The sequence below is a fragment of the Balaenoptera ricei genome, chromosome X, assembly GCF_028023285.1.
Source record: "Balaenoptera ricei isolate mBalRic1 chromosome X, mBalRic1.hap2, whole genome shotgun sequence".
In the NCBI taxonomy this organism is placed as follows: domain Eukaryota; kingdom Metazoa; phylum Chordata; class Mammalia; order Artiodactyla; family Balaenopteridae; genus Balaenoptera; species Balaenoptera ricei.
The window spans coordinates 34,875,901-34,900,466 of NC_082660.1; the positions used below are offsets into that span (position 1 = coordinate 34,875,901).

The 24,566-nt window shown below is 41.2% G+C and overlaps 1 protein-coding gene and 1 non-coding gene across 2 annotated transcripts in view; one reads left to right on the top strand and one right to left on the bottom strand.

The window, feature by feature from the left end:
* Positions 1-24,566, top strand: part of LANCL3 (LanC like family member 3) — a 93,287-nt gene that overhangs the window by 10,531 nt on the left and 58,190 nt on the right. The window lies entirely within an intron of this gene.
* Positions 3,784-3,856, bottom strand: TRNAA-UGC (transfer RNA alanine (anticodon UGC)). The gene has a single exon. It is a non-coding gene; the product is annotated as a tRNA-Ala (tRNA).

The window sequence follows — 24,566 nt, forward strand, 5'->3', positions numbered from 1 at the left end:
AATATATACATACACACACTACAGCTTGTTCTCTTATGTGCCTTGTGCATCTTTGCACATTACTGTGTAGAGAGATCTCATTCTTTATACTGGTTTGATTTAATAGCTATACCATAATTTAACCATTATTGATGGACATTAAGTTGATTCAAACTTTTTTCCTTTTTCGCTATCAAAATTAATGCTTTAAAGTATACACACTAGTACATATAATGTGCATATATACGTATACAACATCTACATGTAACATATACATACATACATATGTCTGTATATGTATCTTTGCTTTCTGTTGCAAGTATATATGTAGGATCAATTTTTAAAACCCAGTTGCTGAGTCAAAGTTTATAGATATTTTTCACTTGATGGAGATTATCAAACTGTTCTCCAAAAAGGTTACATCAATTTCCATTCCCTCCATGAGCGTTTGGGGGTGCCTGTTTTCCCACATTATTTTCTTTTTTTTTTACATTTTATAATCTAAACTGGTTTTTTTTGAATTTTTGAATTTTATTTATTTTTTATGCAGCAGGTTCTTATTATCTATTTTATACATATTAGTGTATACATGTCAATCCCAATCGCCCAATTCATCCCACCACCACCCCCACCCCCACTGCTTTCCCCCCTTGGTGTCCATACGTTTGTTCTCTACATCTGTGTCTCTATTTCTGCCTTGTAAACTGGTTCATCTGTGCTGTTTTTCTAGATTCCACATATATGCGTTAATATACGATATTTTTTTTTCTCTTTCTGACTTCACTCTGTATGACAGACACTAGGTCCATCCACCTCACTACAAATAACTCAATTTCGTTCCTTTTTATGGCTGAGTAATATTCCATTGTATATATGTGTCACATCTTCTTTGTCCATTTGTCTGTCAATGGGCATTTAGGTTGCTTCCATGTCCTGGCTATTGGAAACAGTGCTGCAGTGAACATTGGGGGTGCATGTGTCTTTTTGAATTGTGGTTTTCTCTGGATATATGCCTAGTAGTGGGATTGCTGGATCATATGGTAATTCTATTTTTAGTTTTTTAAGGAACCTCCATACTGTTCTCCATAGTGGCTGTATCAATTTACATTCCCACCAGCAGTGCAAGAGGGTTCCCTTTTCTCCACACCCTCTCCAGCATTTGTTGTTTGTAGATTTTCTGATGATGCCCATTCTAACTGGTATGAGGAGATACCTCACTGTAGTTTTGATTTGCATTTCTCTAATAATTAGTGATGTTGAGCAGCTTTTCATGTGCTTCTTGTCCATCTTTATGTCTTGTTTGGAGAAGTATCTGTTTAGGTCTTCTGCCCATTTTTTGATTGGGTTGTTTGTTTTTTTAATATTGAGCTGCATGAGCTGTTTATATATTTTGGAGATTAATCCTTTGTCCGTTGATTCGTTTGCAAATATTTTCTCCCATTCTGAGGGTTGTCTTTTCATCTTGTTTGTTGTTTCCTTTGCTGTGCAAAAGCTTTTAAGTTTCATTAGGTCCCATTTGTTTATTTTTGTTTTTATTTCCATTACTCTAGGAGGTGGATCAAAAAAGATCTTGCTGTGATTTATGTCAAAGAGTGTTCTTCCTATGTTTTCCTCTAAGAGTTTTATAGTGTCCAGTCTTACATTTAGGTCTTTAATCCATTTTGAGTGTATTTTTGTGTATGGTGTTAGGGAGTGTTCTAATTTCATTCTTTTACATGTAGCTGTCTGGTTTTCCCAGCACCACTTATTGAAGAGACTGTCTTTTCTCCATTGTATATCCTTGCCTCCTTTGTCATAGATTAGTTGACCATAGGTGTGTGGGTTTATCTCTGGGCTTTCTATCCTGTTCCATTGATCTATATTTCTGTTTTTGGGCCAGTACCATATTGTCTTGATGACTAGCTTTGTAGTATAGTCTGAAGTCAGGGAGTCTGATTCCTCCAGCTCCATTTTTTTCCCTCAAGACTGCTTTGGCTATTCAGGGTCTTTTGTGTCTCCATACAAATTTTAAGGTTTTTTGTTCTAGTTCTGTAAAAAATGCCATTGGTAATTTGATAGGGATTGCATTGAATCTGTAGATTGCTTTGGGTAGTATAGTCATTTTCACAATATTGATTCTTCCAATCCAGGAACACGGTATATCTCTCCATTTGTGTCATCTTTGATTTCTTTCATCAGTGTCTTATAGTTTTCTGAATACGGCTCTTTTACCTCCTCAGGTAGGTTTATTCCTAGGTATTTTATTCTTTTTGTTGCAATCCCACATTATTTTCAGTACTAGGTTTCATGAGACTTTTTAGCATATGACAAACTGATGGGTAAAAAATGAGGATGGAAATTTCTCAGATAGGAAATGTGTCCTCTTATCGTTCCATTCAGCACTCACTGAACAAAATGCATATGCAAGATTTCACTCAGTCTGAATTTGAGTGGTCCCTGCTTTGTAAGCAGCTGTGTGTTGTTCATTGCATAAGTAAACCCTGCAGTTTGGCTTGAAATGACAGCGGGTTGGGGAAGCTGGATTTTTGTAAGCTGAGTCCAGTTCCTAATTGCTCGATTATAGACCTCTCAGGAAATGGGGCACTTCTGTGGGCTGCATCTTAGATCCTTTGTTACTCTTGATCCAGAACCCTGTGATGGCTAAAAGGACATAAGAACTAGCACTGCTTGATCCCTTGTTGTGCACACTGTAGTAAGCTCTTTACAGATATTATGTCATTTAATACTTATGACCTAGGCACCAGTACTATCTCCATCCTCCCCAGTGAGGGAACCGAGGCACAGAGAGGCTGTGGAACTTGTTCCAGGTTACACAGCTAGTCAGTGGCAGAGGGGGGTTCCATCCCCACAGGCTGGTCGCCAAATCTGTGCTTTCAGTGCGCACTCTTCACACTTTAACGTGCACGCAGATCTCCTGGGGATCCTGGTAAAAATCAGGTTTTGATTCAGCAGGTCTGGGGTGAGGCCCAAGATACTGCATCTCTAGCAAGCTCCCAAGTAACGCTGCTGCTGCTGGTTCATTGAGAAGATTTGAGTAAAAAGCTTAAAATCACTAATTTTTTTTTCAATTTTATGGGATTGCCTGTCAACAGATTTGACTGATGCCCCCCACCCGCCTCCGCCAAACTTCATGATTTTCATCGTTTGGCCTTTGTACTGAAAATGATTTCTTCCACAAAGGCCAGAGTATCAGCTTTCCAATTCGTGGGTGACGCTGAAGGAAAGAATCACTGCCTGGCACGTCTTCTTGCAGGTTTAAGGACTCTGGGTGACTACATGGATTTCTTTTTTTCTGATAAATGTAATTTTGCACTATATACACAAGGATTTTGTTGCTGCTGTTGTTTGTTTTTTACATTTCTTTAAAGGCCCAAATAGACCATGCTCCAGCAGTTTTAAATCCTTTCATAATAAGAGACACTATCATTCCCAGATCAGATCGAAAACATGATGCTCATAGAACTACTCTCATTTTAGAATCATTCAATTAAATTTACCTGTGTGACATAAAGGAGTGCTGCCCCAACCCTAAATTAAATTGAAGATGCGTAGACTTTTTTCCTTTTTTTTTTTCTGATACAGTGATTTAACACAGAATAATCTGGATTTCCTTAGAGATAACTTGTTTACCCCTTTTAATTAATCTACTAATATACATTCCACTAAAACCTAAACTTATCATTCGTATTGTAATTATTTGGAGAGAGCATGGTTCATAATTTTCTTATTACTGAAGAAGTAAATTGGGGAAATGTGCATAGTAAAAATTATTATTTTTTTGCTGCACCTCGTGGCATGCGGAACTTTCCCAACCAGGGATCGAACCTGTGCCCCCTGCATCGCAAGTGCAGAGTCTTAACCACTGGACCACCAGGGAAGTTCCAAAATTATTTTAAATGTACTGAATTATTTGTTTTGCCAATAACCTGACCTCCCAGTGTTCCATAAGAAGGTGGTTTTAATGGAATTTCACTATATTTATTGACTTCTGAAGGTGAAAATGATAGATTGTATTAATTTCTCATTAACTTGGCTAATTTCCTCTTTGCTGGTTAATGAGAGATGTTTGTCACTCGACTGGCTCCTACACAACACACAGTGGATTTCCTCCATGTGTGGAGGGGGTCCTTTAATATCCCCATGTGGTGATGGTCTCTTAGTAAACTTGCCAACAGTCCATGATGTGTCCAAATAAGCATTTCTCTTCGTGATTCACTTTTACTGATTACTCTCTGACCTACATTCACTAATTAAGTACAATGCCTTGGACGTTGGATGTTTGGTTTGTCTCAAAGAAAAACATGTTGTTCTCATGCGTTATTTATATATATCTAAGTACCTCTTATCTTTTCCTAGTTACTTTCTCTATGGATTTAGCTACTAAGGAAACCTACCAAGTTAACAGACTCATTATTCTTGGGGTGCTAGCCACTTGGACAAATGGAATTTTCAAGAAGTCATTTGATCCATTCTTTCTTTTAGCAAGCTGAACAAAGAAGTGTTTTGTGTAAGGTCACATTTCCTTTTCTGAATAGCTTTACACATTCAGCAACCCAGACAAATGAATGCCTTTGACACTGTGAAGTGTGAGCATTGCTACCTGGGCCATAAAGAAGCTGTTTCCCAGATGAGAGGCAGTCTTACAGACTTCATGGGTGAGAACATCATCTGAATGAGAGGTGGCAAAACAAATATTGGTCATAGCATTATGTGCAGTTAGCTGTTACTGTATCCATCTGCTGGCTCCATTGCTTTGCATGGAATGGATTCCCCGTGCTCAGTGGTGTATTGAAGTCTGGTGTCCATGGCAACCGAAGCATCACCAATCTCAAAGCAAATACTGTGGGGACCAGCTGAATCTCTGCTCCTACAGTGACTTTAGGAGGGAGTCACATTCCTAACAGACTTTACAGCTATCTAAGGCTGAAGAGAACCAGTGCTCAACCAGAAAGGAAGTATTGTTCTCATGCACATTTCAGTAACATAATTTTGCTCTTTAAAATGTTTCCTCTTTCCTTGTAAGGCAAAGAGAATTGCACGTGTATCACCAGTTGCAGCTGTTGAAATAGGTTAGCGTCTCAATGAAGGCATTAAAAGATGATGGTTAAGAATAGGGCTTTTGGGACTTCCCTGGTGGTCCAGTGGGTAAGACTCTGCACTCCCAATGCAGGAGGCCTGGGTTCCATCCCTGGATCGGGAACTAGATCCTGCACACATGCCGCAAATAAGAAGTCCACAGGCGGCAGCTAAGAAGCCCAGGGCCGCATACCGCAACTAAAGATCTGTGTGCTGCAACTGAGACCCAGTGCAGCCGAAATTAAATAAATAAATGAATATTTTTTTTAAAAAAGAGATTACTTAAAAAGAACAGGGCTTTCAGTCATATAGCCTTGGGATTGAATCGTGGCTCCATCACAGTAGCTGGTTGACCTCAGCCTTGTTACTTAGCATCTTTGAGGCTTGATTTCCTCATCTGCAAAATGTAACACAAGCAGCACCCACTTCATAGGTGTGGTATGAAGATCCACTGAGAATGTGCATGTAACATGCTTAGCAGAGGGTTTGCTAGGCACAGAGTAAAGACTCTGTATAAGTCAGTCCTTGTTTTATTAGTATTTTGAGTATTATTGTGATTAATGTGAGACCCTGTGTTGACTAAATAATACAAGTATGTTTTTTGGACATTCAGCCCGTCTAATATTCCCTGTGGTGGTAGTCAGAGCTGCTATGCCCCTGAACACATCAGCAAAGCTTTGAGATCTTCAAACAGAGGCCATAAAGGGCTGGAGGGAAATATCCTCTGCTCTGCCACACAGGAGATTAAGCTGAGCAGCTCACAGAGATTATGTGTCAAAGTAAATTGAGTGGCTGGTCATCACCCCTGAAACCCGAAGCCATGCAAGTTACCCTTTGCACTTTGCTTCCTCCAGGAGGGTGTTCTTTTCTCTTTTTAAAATTTCAGGCTCCTTGAAAACTTAATCTAGGAATTGGCTTTCCTGTGTCTGATTTGTACTCCTCAGAGTAAATCACCTAATTGGCTTTATCGGCAGTAAATTGCTATGCAGGTGATGTTGGAATGTTTGCTTTTTGCTCTCTTCCCCCAGAATCTGAGTGGTAGATTCAAGGACCTCTTTCCTGCTCTTAAGTTCTCTTCTTTGCTTCTAAAGATCATTTGCTTGCATGGCGCTAATTCAGAATTTCAGACAAATTTCAGTAGTTGTGCCTCTGGCGAAATGACAACTTCAAATGAGTTTTCCTCAGCAAATGTTCCAGATCATGTACAGTCGGTAGCTTGTTTCAGAAAAGGATTAATACAATTAAGGATTCTTCCAAGTGTTTCTTCAGCTTCTGGGCCCAGAAATTATGTTTTTCTTGCATTAATGTACTTTTCTATTTGCATTTCAAGGCTATGTCATATAGACTCACTGTCAATTGTACAAACTTAAATCTATGTTTTACTCTTTAGCTGCTGTTCATATTCATTTATGACATGATGATCTTGATATGTATAAACTATACTACTCTATTAGTACAGGCATCATTATGAGTTCTTATCCCTAATCATTGAATTGTCATGTATAATCGTTAGTTCTGCTTACAATCTTCAATACCATACCAAGTGGCTCTAGATCTGTGGCCTTCATCTCCATGGGGGTCTATTATATCTTTCTCTGATCTGTGGCCTTAGGTCAGTGTTTCACACACTTGAGGGTGTATTAGAGTCCCTTGGAGGGCTTGTTCCATCCCCAGAGTTTCTGATTCAGTAGGTCTGGAGTCGGGCCTGAGACTTTGCAATGTTAACAAGTTCCACTGATGCTGCTGCTCGCCTGGAGACTACTTTTTTAGAACCACTGCCTTAGACCATACCCTTAACCTTGGCCGAGCATCTCTGAAATGTGGGAACTGGGTGAAGGCATGTGGTGGTAGTACCACAAACTTATCACCACCACCAGAAAAGAACTCAAAAGACAGGACTCGGACTTTCCTGGTGGTGCAGTGGTTAAGAATCCGCCTACCAATGCAGGGGACACGGGTTCGAGCCCTGGTCCGGGAAGATCCCACATGCCGTGGAGCAACTAAGCCCATGCACCACAACTACTGAGCCTGTGCTCTAGAGCCCGTGAGCCACAACTACTGAGCCCGTGCACCACAACTACCGAAGCTGTGCTCTAGAGCCTGTGAGCCACAACTACTGAGCCCGTTCGCCACAACTAGTGAAGCCCGTGTGCCTGGAGCCCGTGCTCCACAACAAGAGAAGCCACTGCAATGAGAAGCCCATGCACCACAACGAAGAGTAGCCCCCGGTCGCCGCAACGAAGACCCAACGCAGCCAAAAATAAAATGTAAATAAATAAATAAATTTATATATATATATAAAAAGCTAGGACTCACTATATTACAGGCACTGTGGTTAACATATTATATCCATTTCAGGGGAGAAAACTGGGACTTACGTTCAGTAACTTGCCTGTCATCACACAGCTGGTCAAGCAGTTAAAGCCACATTTTTCAGACTGCAGAGCTTCTTTTAGAGATTTAAGTCAGGTTAGATTTCTGCATGTTTTTCTAGTAACGTATACACTGCCAAGAGGAGAGTGAGTTGTACCCCAAGCCATCTGGAAGGATAGTTTTAACTTGGCTCTCTGAACCTCAGGGTGTTTCTGAAGTTCAGCTTAAGATTGAATAAAAATGGCAGCACGGGAGAGTGCTGTACATTGGTCCCAAAGTTCCAGAAGCCCGTAAGACTCAACTTCAACTCGGTCATTTACAAGTTTGATAGAGTGGGTAGACTCCCGGATCCTTTCCCAAACCCGAGCAACTAGATGATGGTCTTAGGCCACGTTCTCCAAAAGCTGACTCTGAGATATGGGCATGCTCCATTAAGGAGGAGCTCTCAGGAGAAACCAGTATGGGAGTGGGGGAAACAGTGAAGGGTCAGAAGCCAAAACAAAGCTGTGATTTTAGGCTAAGCCCCAGCTTTCTGTCTCATTCTGTAGGGGAGCTCCGGAGTGTAAATCACATCTCAGAGTTTGTCCTGACTAGAGGTGTCGCTCTCCCACCAGTAATTCACTACAGCTGCGTGGGGGGTGTGACCCTTTGGGTACTTCAAGGCTTCTGGAACAGTGGGGCAAACGTGAAGCACATGAGTTGCTGGATTTAAGGGGCCCACCAGCATGTTGGATGGAAAAAGAATAAAAAGAGATTCTAAACGCTTCTAAGAAGAAAAACAAAACTGCTTCCTTAAAAGGATTTGCACTGGACTTTGAATAGCAACTTAAGAAGCTACAGGACAATGGAGCAAGACCTCCAAAGTTCACTAAGAAAATTCTCAACTAGAATTCTATAGCAGCCAAAACTATCAAATGCGAGAGTAGAAAAAAATCTTTGCAAGTTCTCAAAAAAACAAAACATTTTTTTTTCTTTCAAAAGCATGAGGCAGAGGTAATCTAGCTTCACTGAATGTGTTAAAAAAACTTAGGGGCCAGACGTTCCAAATGAACCAGCCACCATGTGGAACACTGCAAGAGCTGGTAAAACATTTTTGAGGGGGGTCCATTGCGATGGGAGAATGAACCAAGAAATAGGAAAATGTGAGCTCTCAAAACCTGGAGCTCCAATGCAGGTGGGATCAGAAAACTTCGAGAGTGATGGTACAGGACAGCCCGAGATGGCAGCTGGGTATCAGGCCTTGAAGGCAGCTCGTAAGTACTGAAGCAGAGCTACAGCCAGGATGATGCTAAGAGAAAAAACAAAAAATAGAACAGGCGGCTTACCTGATATGTTTGGCTGTGCCAAACAGCTTTTAGGGGAGTTTTGCAAATTTTTTGGAAAGTTCGGGCATGAATTTGGTGTAGACAAAATAGAAAACCGAACAATATAATAAGAAAAGGAAATTGGGCTTCCCCGGTGGCGCAGTGGTTAAGAATCCGCCTGCTAACACAGGGGACACGGGTTTGAGCCCTGGTCCGGGAAGATCCCACATTCCACGGAGCAACTAAGTCCACGCGCCACAACTACTGAGCCTGTGCTCTAGAGCCCGCGAGCCACAACTACTGAGCCTACGTGGCACAACTACTGAAGCCTGCGTGCCTAGAGCCCGTGCTCCGCAACAAGAGAAGCCACCGCAATGAGAAGCCCACGCACCAAAACAAAGAGTAGCCCCTGCTCGCTGCAACTAGAGAAAGCCCATGCAGCAACAAAGACCCAATGCAGCCAAAAATAAATAAAAATAAAATAAATTTTTTTTAAAAAAGGAAATTATTAATTTGTGCGGGGGACACGGGGAGAAGGGAAATGGTAATCACTGCACATGGCTTTGTTTAATGAATATTGATTTAACCTCATATTGTTTGGGGAAAAAAAGTGATGTAACTGTTTTGGGTATTTGGGAAAGGAAATGTATGTGTGGAGAGATTATAAGAGAGCTAAGTCTTCATCTTCCATGTTAGGAAATTAATAGATAACACCTTTGATGGAAAAGTCAAGAAATAGCTGTACAAGCATCTCATCTAGAAATATGAAGATAAGTAGCTAGAAAAAAATGCCAAAAAAGTGTTTTCAGTTTTTGCCTTGGAGGAGTCAGAATGTGGATGGGGAGGGGTGGGGCAGGAGCCTGCTATTATTTTAAAGAACTCTTCACTTTTTAAGTTATGCACATGTATTTCTTTGAGAAATATAAATGCCAAGAAAATAAGAACTATTTTTCTTAATCTCACCTGTGCTTTTTAGCTGTGATTTCTCCATATTCTCTTCTTCACATATATCTTATTCCTGCTCGATGATTGTTCTCAGAGAACATCTATGGAATGTTCCTAATAATAGAATTGATGTCACATAGAGATAAATTTTGTCAACAGATATTTCCCCATCAAAAATATAGCTTGATATATGCGTTTTATTCTTATAAATAATACTAAATTAGGATTTAATGATGACATTTTATTAGTTTGAATGGTCGAATAGCTCTGTGTCAATATCTTCATATGGTTTAATTTAAATAGTTGTGCCTTCCTTAATAAAGTATTGAGTAAAATAATGAGGATCAGAGCTATATTTATTAAGCTGCTACCCAAGAAGAAGGAGGAGAGAGCCCAGTTAAAATTAAAAGTGAAAAGATAGATGGTTAGAATACAATGAAGACTGGTGGAACCACTTACGTAAAGCAGAATAAGAATAATTTTTTTTTTTCGAGGCAGTAGCTCTAAGATGCTCCAAGATTCTAAAATGCTTCCAAGTCATTGCAGCCAGTGGTAACTAATTATTATATAGAACATTAAGTCAGCGAAGTACTTTTTACGTAAGCTGTCCCATTTAATTCTCACAATATCTCTTCGAGTTACATATTATTACTACTACCATTTTCTGAACAGAAAATAAAAAACATTGCAGAGAGGTTGAGTAACTTTCCTGAGGACGTAGGGTCGAGAAGTAGGATAATAACATTTATTGCCCAAGCAGGATACTTTTGGTAGGAACCAGCCAGTTGAGAATCTAAGACAAAAGAGAGAAACCAAGACTTACCTATGGGACTTATGGTCCCCAGTTGATAAGGGGTTAAATCTAGTCTAGAGCTCAAGTTCTTCTGCAAACTCATGCTCTTTCTGCTGCCTTGGGCTGGTGGTACCCTTAGTGTTAAACAAAGTTCCCCATTCCCTAGATATACCGATAAATGTTGACTGATAAATGGCAAATAATTGTTTCTGTTGAGAGAACCCTCGAGGGAGTAGGTGGAGCTTCTGAATCAGTTCTGGGGCTTCAGGACCAAATTAGTTGCTCACTCTCACCCCAGATTCCACATAGTAGCTTGAAAACTCAGAGGAGGTGTCTGGAAGGCATTCAGGTACAGGTGACAAGTTCCCAAATAGAACATGGCAAAAAAAAACTGGGGGTGTGATATTGGAGCCAAGCATGGATGATTAAGTGTGGGGACTGAAAGTGGATGGCAAACGGTGAGGGAAAGGGTGCTCAGCAGGAAGTGCCTCACACCACCTGAGTTTCTTTTGTTATTTTTTGTTAAAATTATTTATTTTGGCTGCTTTGGGTCTTCGTTGCTGCGTGTGGCCTTTCTCTAGTTGTGGTGAGTGGAGGCTCCTCTTCGTTGCGGTGCGAGGGCTTCTCATTGCGGTGGCTTCTCTTGTTGCAGAGCTCGGGCTCTAGGCGCACGGGCTTCAGTAGTTGTGGCGCGCAGTCTCAGTAGTTGTGGTGCACAGGCTCAGTAGTTGTGGTGCACAGGCTTACTTGCTCCGCGGCATGTGGGATCTTTTGTTATTTTTCTCACAAGCCTTTTTTCTCAATCGATCCCTTTCCCTGGCACCTCTGGCTGCCCTTTTTGGGTGTACTGTTCAATGCACATATCGTGTTTGTTTCCATCCTACATGTTTCCGAGGGAGCCTTGCCTGCAGCATGACTGGGGCAGCTCTAAGCTCTTCATCTCCGCTCCGTTTTTACTACTACTGAGCTGAATAATAGGCAGACTCCCGGCAAACAGAAGATTCTTAATACATATTCACGGAAGGAAGGAAGGAATGAAGATGAACTGTTTTTAATTTCATGAAACTAAATAATCCCCTTTATTTGAGGCTCAAGAAGGGACAACCCACATTTTAAAAGGAGCTCCTATTGAAATGTGTTTTAGCTTTTATGGGTCTGACAGCAGAGCCACGTAGGATGAAATACCTGATGGACAGGATAGTTGATTGGTCGTGCATATTGTCATATTTTCATTTGCACTCAGCCTTGTGACAGCCAAGGGGTGGTAAAATTCTACCACTTTTACATTACAAAATGAGAACAGTGCCCAGCTTGTGACAGGTCAAAATGATCCACTTATGCATTTCTGTGCTGACACACAGAACTGTCCGATTGTTAACATTTAATAGACTTTTTAGGAAACTCTATGTCTGGACTTGTACAGTACGTGACATCTAAAAAGGTTTTTGTTTTTAAAATAATCTGTTACTTTTACATTCATGCAGGTGATAAAAACTTGCGTGTGTTTCTCAACCTTTATCTCTCTCTCTTTAAAACTTGCATTCACTCTTGATAAATTAACCATTGACAGATGTAGACACATAATCAGCTGTTAGAATTTCTTTTTTGTTTGTTTGGAAGGACTTACGCTTTTCCAGAGAAGGAGAACTGAATGTAGAAAACTGTCCCTTTAATTGCATATCGAAATACCGTTCCTCAAACAACTGTTAAAGTAAATATTTATGAATAAGAATATGTAGGGGAGTAGAAGAATCAAAGCCAGTTTTCAGTAAGTATACTTTTACTACAGCTAAGAAATGAATACCTCATCACGTCCGTCGCATAGTGAATAAACAGATACCTGAAGAGATAACTAAATCAGAAATTAGAAGGAAAAATGTACCCTCAGAATTTTTCTACAGCATACTGTGACTTAATATTTCTCTTCATCTTAGATAGCATGAGCTTTTAATTAGCAAGGCGGTACCCTGTATGGCACAGCTATTTCTGATGTATACTACTGAATATTGACCAACACGTAACTAACTCCCCATCAGTATTTTTAGCAGTCAGAGAAAAGTCCCCAATTCTTCTTGGTGCAGGTGACTTCTTAGAGATTCTAACTAAAACTGTGTAAAATGGCTTTTGACATTTAGCTTTCAAGCTTGAGGCATTCTTTTTTCTTTAGGCAAGCCGTGTTCCTGGCCAAATGTGAATCAAAGACAGAACAATACTCTTTTGATTTCTGTTACTGCCTAGTGTTTTGTTTTTTCTAGAGATTTCAGGCCAAAGGTGCTACCTTCTGAGTAGTCTCTTCTCCTGAAGTTCTGGCAGTTGAGGTGCTATGATGCTTTCAGTGTGTTCGCAATGCCCTCTGAATTTTGATTGCCAGGGATTTCCTTGTTTTGGGCTATCTGCAGTTTCACCATAGTGTGTCTAGAGTAGATTTCATGTTAATAACCCTCCTTGTTATAGGTTGTGCTTCTTATATTTATGGATTTGTGTCTTTATTCAGTTCTGGCAATTTCTCAGTCATTGGCCCTTCAAGTACCACCTCTTCATTTTTTAACAATTTTACTGAGATATAACAATTCACACATTCGAAGTATACAATTCAGTGGTTTTAATGTGTCCATAGGGTTGTCCACAATCGATTTTATTTATTTATTTATTTTAAACATCTTTATTGGAATATAATTGCTTTACAGTGGTGTGTTAGTTTCTGCTGTATAACAAAGTGAATCAGCTATATGTATACCACAATCAATTTTAGAAGATTTTCATCACCCCAGAAGGAAACCCTGATGCCGTTAGCAGTCACTCCTCTATTCCACCCAACCCCTCCTCCCATTCCCACTGCTCTAGGCAACCACTAATCTACTTCTTTGTCTTTATGGATTTGCCTGTTCTGGACATTTCATAGGAATGGAACAATACCCTATGTGGTCTTTTGTGATTGGCTGCTTTCACTTAGCAAAATGTTTTCAAAGTCCATCCATGTTAGAGCATGTATCAGTACTTCATTCCTTTTTATTACCAAATATATTTCATTGTACGGATATATCACATTTTATTCATCCTGTTATGTGTTGATGGACATTTGAGTTATTAAAAGCTATTGGCTACTATGGAAAATGCTTCTGTGAACATTCTTGTATAGGTTTTTGCTGTGGACATCTCTTTGCAATGTTTTCACTTCTCTTGGGTGTATACCTAGGAATGGAATTGCTGGGTCATATGGTAATTTTATGTTTAACATTTTGAGAAACTGTCAGACTGTTTTCCAAAACAGCTGTGCCATTTTCCATCAACACCAGCAACATACAAGGGTTCTAGTTTCTCCACACCCTCACCAACACTTACTATTATCAGACTTTTTGATTATAGCCATAAGTGGGTGTGAAGTGGTATATAATTGTGCTTTGATATGTATTTTCTTGATGACTAATGATGTTGAACATCTTTTCATGTACTTATTGGCACACCTTTGGAGAAATGTCTTTTTAGATCCTTTGCCCTTAATTAAGTTATTTGTTTTTTATTATTGAGTTGTAAAATTTCTTTATATATTCTGGATACAGATCCCTTATCAGAAATATGATTTACAAATATGTTGTACCATTGTGTGGGTTATCTTTTAACTGTATTGATGGTTTCCTTTGAAGCACAAAATTTTAATTTTTATAAAGTCTTATTTATCTACTTTTTCTTTTGCCAGATGTGCTTTTGACATCACTTCTAAGAAGAGTGATTAAATCAAGTTAGTGATCTTCGCCATTTTTTTTTTTTTATATTAGTGCTTCTCTACCTTGGCTGCACATTAGAATCCCCTGAAGAGCTTTAAAAATTCCTGAAGCCCAGGCCATGCTCTAGAACAATTAAATCAGAATGTCCTGGGTGGGACCTAGGCATCAATAGTTTTATAGCTCCACAAGTGCAACCAAGGTAGAGAACCCCTGCTCTACATCCTTCTGAGATCCAGATGCACGTATATTCCATCTTTGTATCACTTCATGTTGCTTATCCTCTCTTTTATGTTTTCCATTTACTTATTTTTTTGTGCTGCATTCTAGGTAACTTCATTAGATCTATCTTCCAGTTCACCAGTTCTCCCTTGAGCCATGTTTCACCTGCCATTAAACCCATCTGTTGAGTTTTACATCTATCAATTTTATGTTTCTTTTCTGTAAGTTCCAGCTGAGCTTTTCTCATGGCTTCATATTGCTTGTTAAGTTTTGTGATTTGACCTTTTTGGGGGAACATTTAATGCATTTTTGGGGAGTACTTCATATCTGGTAATGTAAATGTTGGAAGTCCTTGATGGTGTCATTTTCTTGTTTGTGGTTTCTGCATACTGTCCCTTATGGGGGCATGTTTCCTTGGGTCCTTGATCTTCTACCATGTACATATATTTGGTTGATTTTAACATGTGGTGTCTAAATTGAGGATGCTTCTTTGCAGAGATCTGTGTTCGCTGCTTCTGGGATTCAGGGATACTGCCAGCCTGGAACCATTTTAGCCTTTTTCCTTGGTGTCCCCAGCTTGATGCAGGAGATAGCAACATTTGCCCTCAGGGCGACCTTGCCTGGCTTATCACATATGGTTCTGCTCAAGTTTTTTGTTTCGTTTTGCTTTTTTAGGGGGACTTGGGGCTTCCCCTTGCTGTATTTGAGCCTAACTATATACTGGTAAATAAGTCTCATAAAGGATATGCGGTATTTAATCAATTACAAGATTCTGCCAAATTAAGATGCATTTTTTGTGTACCAGTAAGAAAGAAAAAAAAGGTCCATTAAACTGACATAATACTTCTTATCACTAGCATTTTACACTTATTGAAAGAGCTCGTTTAGAGTTATTAAGACAGTGATTTTTATCATATATCACTCTTGTGTATACCTAGAAGAAAAATATAAGCAAAATAAATTGGTTTATGATATTCACAACACTTTCTTACATTCATACAACAACAGGCTTTAATTACTTTCTCCTTAGAGTCACTAGCATCTGTGATTTTTCTGCAAAATATCATCCTCTGTGCTGTCAAAAGCACTGGTGATGCAGCAGTTCTTTAAAAAGTGTTCCACTTTGTCTCTGGAATTTTTCCAAGTGCTTGACACCCATTTTGGAGGTTTTGATGCACCATGCACAGACCAGGAGAGCTAAGTCCTACTGCATCTAGGCAGATAGTGATTTTGAGATACATTTTAATTACAGAGATATTAACATTTTTTTTTAAATGGTGCATCTTAGAATCAATAAAATTATGCAGTTCCTCTGTTATAGGGAAAGGCCTTTCTGAGTATCCAGATGAGTGCTACCGAAAGTGTGGCTTGCAGGCCAGTGCCATTCTGCAAATTTGTTCCTGGTCTAAAAGGATATAAGTACAGAAATGGAGAGTTAAGCATTTAGGAACTTTTTTAGTAATTATACCAAGTAATTTTTTTGTCAGTTGGATCTAATAAAAAAAATTGGGACTCATATTCAATATGTCTTTTTAATTTTATTTTCTGGCAATATTTCAGTATGTTATTTTACAAAAACATTGGTCCATGATGTATTAGAAATAAACAAAATTGGTCTTTCACCAATGATAGTTGGTAGATAGCCTTGATCTTAACGGGTCTCAAAGTTTAACTTCGGGCAGAATCACCTGGAGGGCTCATTAAACAGGTTTTAGGTGGGCCTGGGATAGAGTGTGAGAATTTGCATTTCTAACAAGTTCCCAGATGATGCTGATGCTGCTGTCCCAGGGACCACAGTTCCAGAGCCACTGCCCTAGACAACCGTATTGCTGGAAGCAGAAAGCTTATCGCCAAGGATTTCCGGCTTGGTTTGTAGGACAAGAAATCCTGATGCTCTCTTGGAAAGTTCCTGCTTCCAGTGATCACTTTTTTTTTTTTTTTACTGAATTTAGAATAACTTCTCTAAACTTGAGTTTCTTTAATCTCCATTCCTTGGTACACCGTTCAGAACAACACTGACTTTCAGGGCTGTCACAATCAATGTAGGCTGCAAGGTATATGCGATCGTATTTGGTTAGATGTTCACACTCTCCTTAGAAGAGCAAAATGTGCATTTTATTTTTTCAGTGAATTGATGCCATGGTTGGGCGTAAATAAGCTCCCAGTTCTTTTGATAATGCCATGGACAATCCATTGACAGCATTTTAGGGTCTGATCAAATAGCACCAGTGCCCAAGATAACCCTTTCCAGTGGTATAAACCAGACCGCACACCAGACTTCTGAGCTATTTGTGTTGCCTTGTTGAGGTGAGACAGGAGGAAGCATCTTCATGAAAACTTGGTATTGCATATCCACTGCATAGTTCCCAGCAACAACTCTTGTTATCACTGTCGTCTCGAAGAATATGTATTAACCTCAGAGACCTTGATAAATGACCCTTTAGGGGAAAATTAATATCCTTAGGTGAGCCAAATATGTTAATCATTGGTGCCGCAGGCAGAGTAAATTTCCTTCTTGCTGCCATGGCAAGTGCCGTAAATCCTTGCAAGGTCCACAGGCAACATTTATGACCCTCTGAATATTGGGCAATGCCTGCCATTCGCTGGGGTGGGAGTAATTAACATCTCCTGATTTCAGGTGTTATGTTAGGAACATTTTTAGTGTTCTAAACCAGTGCTTCTCAAACTTTAATGTATCTGAATCACCTGGAGAATCTATTAAAGGTCTGTGATGGGGCCTGAGATTCTGCATTTCTTAGAAGCTCCTAGGTGATGCCAGTGTTCCACTGAATGGTTCTTTGCTGAACACTTTTGAACAGTGTGCTTTCATAGAGTACCCCTTCTTGCAAACTAGCAAGTGGGGTACTGGTATAGCTCTTCACCCAGAAGCTCAGCCTGGTCACCTAAAGGCATTGCCTGCTTCTTTATGTTCATTTAGTAAAAAACATTCTGCTTACTCCGTGGACAGTATTCACATTAGCAACTACTGCTTTTATGTCTGTGTCCTTTAAGAACTTTTTACCTTGGTCATTAGAAAGGTCAACTTTATTTTCATCAGAAAATGCTGTTGGGAGACTTCCCTGGAGGTCCAGTGGTTAGGACTCCACGTTTCCACTGCAGGGGGCACGGGTTCGATCCCTAGTCAGGGGACTAAGATCCTGCAAGCGGCGCCGCACGGCCAAAAAAAAAAAAAAGAAATGCTGTTGAGGGAAGAGTTGTCATGAATGTCATATTGAAAGTAATTCCATAGCGTTGTATCAGAAGAAAACCCCAAATCCCAAGGAAAGAGATACAATGCAGACTCTGTGCTGTGCCACTTAATGATGTCCTCAGAAGGCCACAGCTTTCCTTTGTTAAACTTCAGCTTGTGATCAGTGATCAGTGGTGCATGAGACCGAGTACTGCTTTAATAAAACGGTTTCATTGCTTGCTTTGGTCTTGGGTGAAACAGCAGTGATGAGAGATATTATTAGAGCCTGTGTGCGGCCATTGCTTACTGCGAGGCGCTCATATGTTTCTATTCCCAAGGAGCAAATTACCATAACCTAACAGGGATTATTTCAAACAACGAAATCTACTCAGATCTGAGGGTGGAAGCTGGATTCCTTTCCTGGCCAAATGTATCACTTACCAGTGCTTTTAGCTGTAGGTGACAGAAAACCTGACTACGGTGGCTTAAACAGATTAGGCTTATTATTCTAACATGTAAAGAGGTCTGGCATTAGATGGCTGCTGGTATTTGTAAAATGAGTTGGTGCTGTCAGGGTCTTTCCCAGGTCATAGTTGCAGAATCTGTGGGGAAGCTCCAGACACCATGATTATATTCAAGGTAGGAAGCAGAGGGAAGGCTGTACTAAGTATGTCTGAACTGACCAGGGAAGCAAAAGCTGTCCAAGACATCACCAAATTTCTCCTTGTATCTGTTAACCAGGGCGGTTGCATGGCCACGCAAGGGAAACTGGGAAAGCTTTCATTTATCTGGGCCACCTTGAAAACTGCTGGGTTTCTATTAGAAAGAAAGAAGGATAAATGGATATTGGGTAAGCAACTAACTATATGCCACACCTAAAGTAACTAGAAGTAAAATGTCCCTGCCTCTGTGATTCAACTTTGTTCTTAGCAGAATCCAATATTCACTACTAGGAGAGAGAGCCACTGTCTGCTGGGGGTAGGGGGTGGGTTTGGTAGAGTGAAGAAGCAAAGGTCAAACAGCCTTTCAACATCCAAACTCCATTTCCTCCGGGTGAGATAAATATACATATTGGGTTTTGAAGGCACAAATTACACCTAAAATCAAAAGGAAAGGTAATAGACATCACACTGTACACACAGAGTAGTTTGGAAATTCAACAACAGAATTTCCAAAGTCATAAATATGGTGGTACCCCTTATCCTGCAATTGTATTTGACAGTTCAGGTATTAGCTTCTGTTGTCAGCTTAATGAATCCCTAAAGATTTTGAAAAAAACCCTTGTACTATTAATTATAATTAGACTGCCTCTTGGGACACTTCAAGATTCAGTTCTTGATAAGGAGCAGTCGATAAGGTCTTTTGATAAAGAATGAAGCAACATGGAACATGAACATATTGGGGGTATTATATTCCTTTTAGAAACGTTCTTTGGACATTGATTCTTAAATAATGACTATCTTTCCAATGATGTTACTATATATTTTCTGTTGATTTTTAGATGACCTTTTGCATCAATTAGAGTTAATTAGACCTGCATTAGATTAGGGTTTTGCCCACTGTGGAGCTGGGTAACTGCTTTTTTAATTCTTCTTCATTTAACCTTATTAAAATAATTTAGTTGCTAGGAGTTCACTCTTATTTTGAAGATGAAGGAAAATACGGTTTGGTGGGGGAGAGGGTGATGTATTTCTCCTTCTTGATTAAAAACAGTGTGTGTATATGGTCAAGATCAGGCCTTTCACCTTGGCTTTGTAACATTTTGAAGGTGATTGCCTTGTTTAATCCTCTCTCTCTGTGCTTTCTGGCTCTGCATTAGCTCATACATTTTTATCTGTAGCCTGGTCACTGGGTGAGAGGGAATGATGATTTGTGTGGTGCAGATTTTAGAATTTGGAGGAGAAAAGTGCAATAAAAGACAACTTTTCATTTTGTTTCATTCGTCTAAAGGCTATAGAAGTGTTTCACAGATTCCCATAGAAAGTCTGGCAGAAGATGGAGATTGGGAAGAGAGATGGGTGCGCTTATTTTGCTCTGTCTCGAATCAGGAGATTAGTTCTTACACAGACTTCCCATTCCTGCTTTCCAAAGAGAATGCGGAAGAGCTTGTGTCAGGTCTAAAGGCCCGTTGGGGTCCTGGTGGGATTGTGTGGCAGAGATAAGACAAAGTAGAGTTTTAGGGTTTTCCGTGTGTACCTCCAAATGGATGACCTGAACTCACACACCCTGGAAGAGGTGAACGTCGGAGTGCTGTGCTCTGATTTCACATCGGTGCCTCCGCCCTTATTGACAGACCTGTAAGCACGACTCCCTCTTTTGTGTTTGCCTAGAACCTGGAACCTGCTTCCATCATAGCGCTTGGCACTTTGGGTCCAGAGCTCTGCCAGGGCAGAGGGCTCTTTGAGGGTAGACCCAAGGCCTCAGACTCCAAAGGGCAAGGAGTGTGTCCTGTCCTGCTCCTCACCGTGCATGGTACCGAGTAAACAGACGCAGATTGAAGCAGCCCACTGTGATGCTTCGATTTGAGTTCGTCTCTCATCTTATGATCCCCATTTTCATGGGAACATTATGCCTGCTTTCACTGTACTTCTTCGACTCAGGTTGAGAGAGTTCTTGGTGTGACTTCAAAAGGCACTCAAAATATCTTGACCTTTTCTTTTCAGAGCACAATGATTAGAAGGGGGTACCTGGTGCAGCAGTCAAGTGAAAAAAAAAAAAACGTGGGGAGTTGAGGAGAATGAAAAAAGCATGGAGGTTGATGGGCATGGATACCTTCAGGTTTTCAATTAACTTGACATGTCGCTGCCCAAGAAGCATACAGTGAAGTGGGCAGCTCTGTTATTCTTGGGAGATGAGAATATTCTCTGAGCTCTGCAAAATGAGGCTGTGATATTGAAACGCTGCCAGTCTCCCCTCTGGGCAGCTTGCCTGCATTTCACCCAGGCCTTGAGTTCTTTCTCAGCTGCTCTGGCGTCTGTGCCCTTCCTGCTGTTCCCCGCTTTGCCAAAGGCCAGCCTCCCTGAGCTGTGAGAGAATCTGCCCTTTGTTGTACTTGAACAGGGACTGTTTCCAACATTTCAATTGCTCTTCTCCTAGGGAGGAGAAGGAGAAGCCGCGTGACAATTGTTTGACTCTCAAGCCAAAATGTAAGGGTTTTCCGAAGCTAAGCATCCCATCTTTAAAGTGAGTGGCCTCCCTCCAAGTCCTTCCGGCTTTGAAATGGTTGTCAGACCTGCCTTTGTCCTGAGAGAGCCCGTGAGAGATTCTGCAGTGATTTCAACTTTGAAGCCCCTGTCAGGAGGCATCTGGAGAGCTTTTGCAGAGACATTCAAGCTTGGGCATGTGTCTCAGTAATCTGTTGCTGCCAAAGAACCTTAAAACTTCCTGGCTTCTGTTTTGGTTATGACTTAGTGCTTCCGAGTCCATCTAGTGGTTTGGCTGGTCTGGGCCAGGCTTGGCTGATCGTGGCTGGGCTTGCCCATGTGTCTGCACTGAGCGAAAGGTCAGCTGGAACTGGCTGGTCTGGGGTGGCCTCACTCGTATGTCTTTCCATTGGCTAGCTGATGGCTGGGGTGATTGGGGTGACTGAACTCCAAGAGTGAGGACGGAAGTACGCAAGGCCTCTGGAGGCTTTGGTTCGGAAGTGCTGCATCACGACTTCCACGCCTGTTGACTGAAGCAAAGTCACGTGGGCAGTCAGTGTCAAAGGGTAGTCAGCTGGCCTCCACCTCTTGATGAGAGGAACTACAAAGTAAAACTGCAAGGGCCGGGATGCAGAGGGGGAAAGACTTTGGCCAGCCTTGCAGTCTGTCAGTGTGTGATGTCAGAGGCAGCATGAAGTCGTGTGTTGGGTGTGGATGTGTGTTCTCAGGGTTCTAGGCTTTGGGGAGGTGTGGGGAGGTGGGTGTGCTGGAGAGGGGGTGGGGCAGGTGCTGAGGAGCTTTCCACATCCCCTTGCCTTCAGCATCTCTCATTAGGGCTGCCGTAAACAGTCCCCAACAGCTTCCTTCACCTCACGGGTATCATAGGCCATTTATCCTCCTGCCCTTCCCAGAAGGCCAATGCTAGGTATTAAATGTATATAACTACAGAATGACGCCAGAACAGTGTGGTGGTGTTCAGTAATGTGCTTTTGCTGTTTGCTGTTCACATCAAGAGCCAAAAATGGATAGTGATTATTTAACCCAATTATTAAGCAATTACAGTTGACCCTTGAGCAACATGGGGGTTGGGGGCAGTGAGCTTCTGCACAGCCGAAACTCTGCATTATAACTTTACAGTCAGCTCTCCATATCCATAGTTCCACCTCCATGGGATCAGCCAACCTCGGATCATGTAGTACTGTGGTACGTATTTATTGGGAAAAAATCTGCGTGTAAGTGGACCTGTGCAGTTCAAACCCATGTTGTTCAAGGGTCAACCCAATATGGTTGCTTTTGCCATAGTTCTTGCCTTAAGATTGAAATACAGTGACTCAACACCTGAGATTTTTTTTCCCCTCAGACCAACACAAATACACAGCCTACTTACCAACTATGAAGGTCCATGGTGTACATATTTTTGTGTATTTACCCACCCTTGACTTCATCTTAGTTATCCTGCTCATTTTTATTTCACGTTATCTTCATGGTGGCCTACGAGGTCGTATATGTTGGGCATCCTCCCTTCCTGGCCTCACCTCTCTGACTTCATCTCCTGCCTATCTCCCCCTGGCTCTCACTGCTGCAGACACACCGGCCTCCTTATACTGTTCCTTAGACACACAGATACCCTCCCACGTTCGGGCCTTTGCATGAGTTGTGCCCTCTGCCTAGAAAACTCTTCCCTCACACATCACTTTGGCTAGTGTCCTCACCTCTTTCAGGTCTTTGATCAGATGGCGCCTTTTCTACGAAACGTGCCCTGACCCTCCTATTTAATACAGAATACCGTGCCCCTCCCCACAACCTCCCAACCCTCCTTCCCCGCTCTACATTCTCTTCTCTCCTTAATGCTCATCACCTTTTAGTATACTAGATACTCATTTATCATATTAATTTCATGTTTTCTGAACCTCTTCCTCCTGTGTTTTGGGGGTCCCCAAGACCACCCCAGGATTGTTGATGCACTCAGAGAACTCAAAGGACTCAGTACACAGTCATAACCATGGTTATGATTTACTACAGCGACAGGACACAAAGCAAAATCAGCGAAGGGAAGAGGTGCCCGGAGTGAAATTTGGGGGAAAACCAGGCACTGGCTTCCAAGGGTCCTCTCCCTGCAGAGTCAAAAAGGACACGCTTCATTCCCCTGGCAGCTAGTTGTGACAACACATGGGAGATGTGGTTTGCCAGGGAAGCCCATTAGAGACTCAGCACTCTGGGTCTTTACTAGGGGCTGGTCATGTAGGCGCCCTCTGCCCAGCACGTATCAAAATTCTAGACTCCCAGAAGGAAAGCAGGTGTTCAGAATAAACTATATTGTTTGCACGAACAGTTGAGGCACACCTTTACTAGCCCTGGGCGTGGTTGTCCAGAAATCCAAGTTCTCAAATGCCAGCCAAGGCCAGCCTTGCAAACAGGCCTCTCTAAGAATGGCAGTCTCGGGCCTGCTGTGATAACATTCTTCTCCATAGCACGCAGGAATCTAAGCTCCTTGAGGACAGAGATCTTTGTTTTGTGCCATCATGCGCCCCCTAGAGCAGTGTCTGACACATAGTAAGTGCTCTAAGTGCTCAACAAATATTTATTGAATAAAGAGAGGGAACACAGGCCCTTGGGTGGACTATTCCCTGTGGCAGAAATACCTCACAAAGGAGGAATAGTCTCCTGATTTACCCCTACGGGGCTTTACCTGAAGCAGCAGGCCCATATACGTATGACTCCCATCCAGACAGCCCCTGTCCAGGGGACCTGAAACAAGCCTGGCCTCCACACCCTCACAAGTCCATTTGTCCGGGAGGATCCAGGTCCTTTGATCCTGGCTTTCCTCTTCCCATGTTTGTTTTTTGCCATCCTACGGTGCCGAGGGTTGGAATGAAAACTGGCCTAGTTGTGGACCATTTGACTTGACCTGCATCTGGTTGTGACATTTATGCAGGCAATGTCTTAGTTTCTTCTTCTAGTGTTTATTTTTAAAGGCAAAATGGCCATGTGAAAGGACTTTCCCCTCACACGATATACATTTCCTCCTTCTCTGTTTCCAGATCCTGAACCATTTTTCACTGTGACTCTGTAAGCTCTGTAGTTTTCCTATCATCAGTGACTCTTCAGGGTAAAAACCTCAGTTTTTCATTCCCCGTTCCCTCAGTAAATGAAAGATTAAGCTAATTTCAAAACTACTTGTGTCAGGATTTCATCCCATCTGGAAAGCCTATCTGTTTCATAGAAGGCTTGCTTGTCACATTCTGAAGTTTGACAAATTGATGGAATGAATCATTTGTTGAAATTCAGCAAAGAACGCCCAGCCCTATATTCTATGTCTCGGCTTAAGATTGGTCTCAGCTCAAAAATACTAAATTGCATTTATCAGCAGGAAAAAAGAATGAAGGGTTTTAAAAATGCATATCATAGTACCATCTGAGAATATAAATCTCATGTAACATTTGTCATCAAAATTAAGTTTTAATATTATTGCAAGAATGTGTTGATCTATCATTCCTATCAATAGAATAGGCTAGGTTGGCATATTAATAACAGTTCTAACTAATGCTGAGTCACTTTTGTATAGGGAGAATATTCTTCTGAATGGAAGGAATTATGAATCTACTCTTAGGGCAAATAAAAAATAATTGCCCATCAAGATTGCCGGACTGATCAGATGAATTAATATTTCTGGCTGAGAAATGGTAAATTCTGGGGGAGAAAACTGTCAGGGAGCATTCACCGGCGACTTTAACAAATGACTTGGTCTTGACAGAAACGTTTTAAATACAGCTTCTAGATGTTTAAAGTATTTAGTCATCTTGACAAGATTGGGTTAGC